The 7,828-nt window shown below is 50.2% G+C and overlaps 1 protein-coding gene and 1 pseudogene across 1 annotated transcript in view; both read right to left on the reverse strand.

Annotated features, from left to right (window-relative positions):
* The window catches only part of ZFX (zinc finger protein X-linked), a 77,252-nt gene extending 69,771 nt beyond the window's left edge, over window positions 1-7,481 (reverse strand). Inside the window, exon 1 of the mRNA XM_059679066.1 lies at window positions 7,042-7,481. The gene's annotated coding sequence lies outside the window, so the exon portion shown is untranslated. The remainder of the gene's footprint in view (window positions 1-7,041) is intronic.
* Window positions 4,034-6,799, reverse strand: LOC132223713 (histone-arginine methyltransferase CARM1-like; annotated as a pseudogene).
* Window positions 7,482-7,828: the final 347 nt, after the last annotated feature.

A 7,828-nucleotide genomic window follows, 5' to 3' on the forward strand; every position in this document is an offset into this window, starting at 1 on the left:
TTTTTGACATGGATGCAAAAAGTAATTCAATGGAGGAAGGAGAGTATTTTCATCAAATGGTGCTCGATCAATTGAACAGCCATAAGGCAAAAAAACAAAACAACAAAAAAACCCTAAACCTGAACCTCACACCTGATATACAAATGAACTCAAAATGGATTGTGGACTTAAATGTAAAACATAAAATTATAAAACATTTAGGGGAAAAACATAGGATAAAATCTTCAGGACCTAGGGCCAGGCAAAGTGTTCTTATTTTTATTTTTTATTGATTTCAGAGAGGAAGGGAGAGGGAGAGAAAGATAGAAACATCAATGATGAGAGAGAATCACTGATCGGCTGCCTCCTGCATGCCCCCTACTGGGGATCTAGCCTGCAACCCGGGCATGTGCCCTTGAACGGAATTGAACCCGGGACCCTTCAGTCCGCAGACCGATGCTCTATCCACTGAGCCAAACCAGCTAGGGCCAGGCAAAGTGTTCTTAAACTTAACATCAAAAGCACCATAAAAGGAAAAATGGGTAAGCTGAACCTCATCAAAATGTAAAATTTTGCTCTGTGAAATATCTAATTTAGAGGATGAAAAGTCAAGCTACAAACTGGGAGAAAATATTTGCAAACCACATATCTGACAAAGGATTAATCTCTCAAAACTCAACTGTAGAAAAGCAAATATTCCAATTACAAAATGAGGCAAATATATGAACAGACATTTCACCAAAAAGGATATACAGATGGCAAAAAGCCCATGAACGCCATTAGCCATTAGAAATGCAGATTAAAACCACAATGAGATAGTTTTGTAAGATGTTACCATTGGGGGAAAATCAGTAAAGGATACGTGGGATATCTCTGTATGATTTCTTAGAACAGCATGTGAATTCATAATTATCTCATAATAAAAAATTTACTTTTAAAATAAGATGGAATACAGAGAAAATGGTGCTGAGAGGGACATTTATAGCTTTAAATATCTGTATCACAAAAGAAAATATCAAATCAATAACCTGTGCTTCTATTTTAGGAAACTAGAAAAAGAAGAGCAAACTACACCCAAAGCGAGATAAGACATAATAAAGATTAGCACTGAAATCAATGAAACAGAAAACAATAGAGAACATTTAAAAAACTAAAAGTTGGTTCTTTGAAAAGACTGACAGAGAGAGAGAGAGAGAGAGAGAGAGAGAGAGAGAGAGAAGACACAAATTACCAAAATCAGGAATGAAAGAGGATACAACACTACCCACACTACAGAAACTAAAAGGATTAAAAAGGGTTTGTATGAACAAGTTTATGCCCACACATTGCACATCTTAGATGAAATGGACAAATTCCTGAAAAGACACAAATTATCAAAATCAACCCCCCTAAGCAATAGAAAATCTGAACACACCTACAGCAAGAAATCGCATTACTAATTTGAAATCTTCCCCGAAAGAATAGCTCAAATCTAGGTAGCTTCACTGGCAAACTGGTGAGTTCTATCAAATATTTAAAGAAGAAATTATTACCAATCCTTCACAAACTCTCAGAAAATAGAGGAAGACAGAATACTGCCCGATTCGTTCTATGAGGCTAGCTTTACCCCTTACCAATACCAAACAAAGCCATCATCAGAAAAGAAAACTAAAAATCAATATCCCTCATTAACATAAATGTAAGAATATTTAAGAAAATATCAACCAACTGAATTAAGCAGCATATAAAAAGAATCATACACCGTGACCAAATGGGATTTAGGCTGGGAATACAAATACTGAGGGAAATACACGGGCCTAATGTTAGCTACAAGGAAAAAGAACGCCTTCCATAACAGATCCTTGAGGTTTCTCTGTGTCTAGTGGCTGACATTGACCCTCCTCCCCTCCAGGCCCCAGGGCCTCCTGTTCTAGCTCTTGGCAGGGATTAGGGAGGCGGACCCAGAGGGGCTCAGGGACAGGATAGCAGCAAGAGGCAGGGCCTTCCCGACAGCTGGAGTGGGTTGTACATTCAAGTGTGAGGTGAACTCTTTTGTGACACATATATGGAACTGCACAGGCCTGGCCCCACCCTGTTCTGAAGTCCTAGCACGGCCACCCCTCACCACTGAGCCTCTGAGTTGGGGGAGGGGGACTGCTGGCTCCGCCTGGCCAGCCTGGTTTCTCAGAGGGTCTGTGGATTAACACTGGTTCTTTTCATAAAAAAATAAAATTAAAAAGCAGCATGTTATTGCCCATTGTGACCAAGGCCTAGGGAGGCCCCGTCTGGCTAGGACTGCCTTCCCACTGGAGATATGCAAGGGGGGCCGGCGCTGGGGAACTGGGCAGGGCCACAGTTGCTCCCTACCACCCACCCACAGGGCCTGCAGCTGTCAGGCCTGGGCACGTCTGTTTCGTTAGATTTCAAGCCCACGTCAGGGTAGAGAGAGCAGGAGGGGGAAACAGGGATCCCATGGTATGATCTTGTGTAAAATATGGCAGTGACCCACGCTCGGGGCCAAGATGTGAGTGGGCGGTGGGGGTAGCGGCAGCAACACTGTGTAAAAAGTGTCCAAGTTCGCCCTAGCTGGTTTGGCTCAGTGGATAAAGCATCGGCCTGTGGGCTGAAGGGTTCTGGGTTTGATTCCAGTCAAGGGCACATGCCCAGGTCATGGGCTTCATCCCCAATGTGGTGCATGCAGTGCAGGAGGCAGCCAATCAATGATTCTTTCTCATCATTGATGTTTCTATCTCTCACTCCCTCTCCCTTCCTCTCTGAAATCAATCCTATATAATAAAAGGCTAGTATTCAAATAGACTGAAAGGCAGAACAACTGAATGGTCACGACAACGTGCACTGACCACCAAGGGGGCACGTGCAGAACATGGCGGGCATCGGCCGCGGTGAGATGGTGGAGCAGGTGAGCAGGGGTGCCAGACCAAGGCAGGGCGCTGGTCGCAGTCATTGGGGCAAGCCTCTGGTGGTTACTGAAAATTCTTTGCTCCCACGCTGTGGTCCTGCCCGGCATTGGCCCCGATCGCTCGGTGCCGTCAGCAGATGCGAGTGGCTGCTGGCCCTGATCGCCCCTCAGGGCTTCTCCACCTCTCCCTGCTCTTGAGAGGCAATCGGGGCCAGCAACCACCTCTCACACCCGCTGCTGGTGACAGTGACGACCCCACTTGCACCCGCTGCCAGCACCAGAGCTGCTGCTCGCACCCACTGCCATCGCCCAACGCTGGTCCCAATCGGTTGGCACTCTCAGCGGGTGCAAGCGGCAGCTGATGGCCCTGATCACCACTGAGGACTTCTCCACCTCCCCCTGCTCCTGGAGGGCGATGGGGCCAGCAGCCACCACTCACATCCACTGACAGCACCGGCCCTGCTTGCACCCTTTCGCACCCACTGCTGGCACCAGCCCCAATTGTTCCGCACCATCGCACCATCAGTGGGTGCGAGCAGTGCTGGCTCATCAGCACATGGGAGCAGCGGCAGCAGGAGTGGGGCTGTGGGCAGACAGGGGACCAAGGCTGAGGTGAGAAGGGCCGGGCAGAGGTGCAGAGGATGGGCTGAGACCTGCCCCTGTGCCCGCCACAGCATCGCAGCCCACAGTTCCTTTCAAGGTGCACGAGTTCATGCACTGGGCCCCTAGTAAAAATATATACATATTTTTTAAAAGTGTCCATTTCTATAGGCAAAGAGGACCATGACCAGTATTTGGGCTTCTCCAATACTGGGGTGAAAGCTGCGCAGGCGCAGGGGTGGGTGGACAGGGTCTTCATTTAGTTTCTTTCTTTTTTTTTAAGTTTATTTTAAATATATTTTTTATTGATTTTTTTTTACAGAGAGGAAGGGAGAGAGATAGAAAGTTAGAAACATCGATGAGAGAGAAACATCGATCAGCTGCCTCCTGCACATCTCCCACTGGGAATGTGCCCGCAACCCAGGTACATGCCCTTGACCGGAATCGAACCTGGGACCTTTCAATCCGCAGGCTGACGCTCTATCCACTGAGCCAAACCGATTTCGGTATCATTTGGTTTCTTGGTGCTGTCAGTCCATTCCTCACTGGAGGGACCTAGCTCCCCTAGTTCATGGTGTTGGTTGGGATGGACATGGGTGAGGCCATGGAGATGGCAGGAATGCTCATGGTGAACTGACTGTTCACCGGGTGGTGGGTGCTGGAGCCCCACCACTGCTGCCCTGGGTGCCAGAGGACCCTAAAGGAATCAGGTTGTTGTGGCCCACACTGGAGCCGCCTGCGATAACATTGCTCAGGTCCAGGCAGTCAGCATCCCAGCTGCAGCCATCGCACTGCTGAGGTTTAGGTGCTGCCCATGTTCCACGTGCTCTCCAAGTGGGTGTAGTGGGACCCAGGCTGGGGTGAGGGTGTCGCGCCTGTGTATCTGAAGAAGGGGGTTTTTCAGATCCAGTAGGTGACTGGATTTGGAACCCGTCTGGTCTACCTGGGCCACAATACTGATGTTGTAGCTCTGTCTTCTATAAGCAATAAGCAGGCATGTCCCTGAGAGTGTGTCCCCAGCCTTGGCAAACAGTGGTGACTGCAACAGGCACCAGACCTGGTACCAGTGGGTCAGGGGCTCTGTTGGGGCCTGGACAAGCCACACAGTTATCATAAGCCAATGAGCGTGACGTCAAACCAGAAAGCCAGACCCTGAAGCAGCCCGGAATGCAGCATGTGGAATTTTTTTTTCTTTTTTCTCTTACCACTCCCCCCCTCCCCCAGCATGTGGAATTTGAATGGGATTTCTATCCTGTGCAAGTCTCCATCTTTGGCTTCTAAGGACTTCACCGTGTACTTGACAGGCATGGCCATCAAGATCCAGGTGCCAGCCCCGACGGGTTTGGCTCAGTGGATAGAGTGTTGGCTTGCGGACTGAAGTGTCCCAGGTTCGATTCCAGTCAAGGGCATGTACCTTGGTTGCGGGCACATCCCCAATGGGGGATGTGCAGGAGGCGGCTGATCGATGTTTCTCTCTCATTGATGTTTCTAACTCTCTATCCCTCTCCCTTCCTCTCTGTAAAAAAATCAATAAAATATATTTTTTTAAAAAAGATCCAGGTGCCGAAACCGGTTTGGCTCAGTGGATAGAGCGTCGGCCTGCGGACTGAGGGGTCCCAGGTTCGATTCCGGTCAAGGGCATGTACCTGGGTTGCGGGCACATCCCCAGTGGGGGATGTGCAGGAGGCGGCTGATCGATGTTTCTCTCTCATCGATGTTTCTGACTCTCTATCTCTCTCCCTTCCTCTCTGTAAAAAATCAATAAAATATATTTTAAAAATAAATAAATAAATAAATAAAAATAAAAATAAAAAAGATCCAGGTGTCAAATGTGTCCACTACAAGCTTCTAGAAATATTCATCCACAACAGTGCCTCGGAGGGCCGACAGATGGCTGGTACCAGAATCTGGCCTTAGTGAATTGTTCCATGTAGAGCAGTTCACCCATGAAGGGCACGGGGTAGTCATCACCAATGATAGGGAACATGTTTCCATTAGGCCTCAGGTACCTGGCATGTTGGTAGCTCTCGAGCATGCACTCATTGAACAGTATGTAGCCCATAGGCCAGTGATGGCGAACCCTTTGAGCTCGGCGTGTCAGCATTTTGAAAAACCCTAACTTAACTCTGGTGCCATGTCACATACAGAAATTTTTTTGATATTTGCAACCATAGTAAAACAAAGACTTTTATATTTTTGATATTTATTTTATATACTTAAATGCCATTTAACAAAGAAAAATCAACCAAAAAAATGAGTTCGCGTGTCACCTCTGACACGCCTGGCATAGGTTTGTCATCACTGCCATAGGCTCTGAGATGGTGATGTACACTGGCTCAGGGAGCGAGACCTCTTCTACCTTCCTGGAGATGACCATGATACAGTAGCTGAGTACAGTCGGTGAGGTTATTCTTCACCAAGAACTACGGGGGCTGGGCCACGGTGCTGCCCTCCAGTGCCTATGTCTTCCTTACCCCTGCTTGGACAGCAAAAAGCAACAGGAGCCCAGCTAGTGTGACTCAGAGGTTGAGCCTCGACCTATGAACCAGGAGGTCACCACTGGATTGCCGCTCAGGGCACAGGCCCAGGTTACCGCTCGATCCCCAGGGTGGGGGGTGCAGGAGGCAACTGATCCATGATTTTCTCTCATCATTGATGTCTCTCTCTCTCCCTCTCCCTCTCCCTTCCTCTCTGAAATCAATTATATATACATATAGATTTTTTTTTAAAGCGACAGGATCCCAGAGCCACAGCCAACATCAAGAACGACCTTGTCCTTGAAGTCCCTGTGGCTCTGCAGTATGGCACGCTGCTAGGTGCTCATCTGCACGTAGCCTTGCATCCTGTTCTGCTCCCGGGGCAGGTGGCCATAAAACTGGAAATACTGCACGGAGATGGAGGACGACTCCTCCCTCGCTCCAAGAACACGGACCGCTCCAGGCTATGGCCCCCGGCAGGTCTTTAGGATATTGCAGAAGGAATAGATTTTGGGTGCGGCAAACTGGATGAGGACGCTACTGCAGCCCAGGGTAATGACGATGAAGGACTGCTTGCCCACGCGGCTGCACTCCGTCTCGCGGGACACCGAGCCCCCCTCCCCCCGCCACACACACACATCTTCACGGCTGTAGAGGGCGATGCCTGCCTCGGCGGGGCTAGAGCGCATCGCCTGCGGCTCCGCGCGCCCCTGATCCCGCCGATCGCATCGCCGATGGCGAGAAGGTGGGCGCCAGGGAGCCCCGATTCGGCCGCGCAGGGCCCCGAGACGCCCCGGCCCGCCACCCCCACAACGCCCGCCCCGCCGCCGCCGCCGCTGCCATCTTAGATGCGGCTCCGGCTCCGGCTCCGGCTCCGGCTCCGCTACCGCCGCGCCCGGGCCCAGGCCGCTGCCTGGATCTATAAATTTAACGCGATCCCTATCCAAATTCCAGCAGGCCCTTTTGGGGGAAAATCGACAAGCCGGGCTTAAAATTTCTACGGAAATTCAAAGGATTGAGAATAGTAAAAACAATTTCGAAAACAGAAAAGTTGGAGGATTTCTATTACCCGATTTAAAATCTTACTTTACAGCTCCTGGTCTCCCCGTGGCTCTCGGCTCCTGCTCTGGCTCTCCCGGCTGTCCGCCTGCTCCGCCCCGTGTGCCGGCGGACCTCGGGAAGTGGTCCCGGCCCTGGAGCCTGCAGGGGGTGGATGAGACTCCGCAGCACCCGCTGCAGGTCGCATACGCCGGGGTGGAGGTAGACGAGCTGGGCAAAGTGCTGACGCCCACCCAGGCTGAGAACCGACCCACTAGTATTGCAAGGGATGGCCTTGAGCTAAGTAAACTCTACACCTTGGTCTCGACAGACCCGGATGCTCCCAGCAGAAAGGACCCCAAACGTAGGGAATGGCACCATTTTCTGGTGGTCAACAAGAAGGGCAGTGACATCAGCAGTGGCACAGTCCTCTCTGATTATGTGGGCTCTGGGCTTCCAAAGAGCACAGGACTTCACTGGCCGCTGAAGTGGGACGAGCCCATTCTCAGCAACCGACCTGGAGGCCACCCTGGCAAATTCAAGGTGGCATCTTTCCACAAAAAGTATGAGCTCAGTCCCCAGTGGCTGGCACGGGCTACCAGGCAAAATAGGAGGATACGTGCCCAAGTTCTGTGAGCAGCTGTCTGGGAAGTGGGGGAAAGCCAGGAAACAGAAATCGCCCCGGGGCCTCAAGCAATGTTCTCAAGTTCAGCTATGCATGTAGATTTCTCTCCTTCCCTGTTCCCATTCTCATAGGCGAGACCTGAGCAGATCGTGCTTTAGGGTGACTTTTCCTTCTGCCTGTCCTTTAAAGGGTCACACACCCTGCTTTATG

This window comes from Myotis daubentonii, chromosome X (assembly GCF_963259705.1).
Source record: "Myotis daubentonii chromosome X, mMyoDau2.1, whole genome shotgun sequence".
Taxonomy (NCBI): Eukaryota; Metazoa; Chordata; class Mammalia; order Chiroptera; family Vespertilionidae; genus Myotis; species Myotis daubentonii.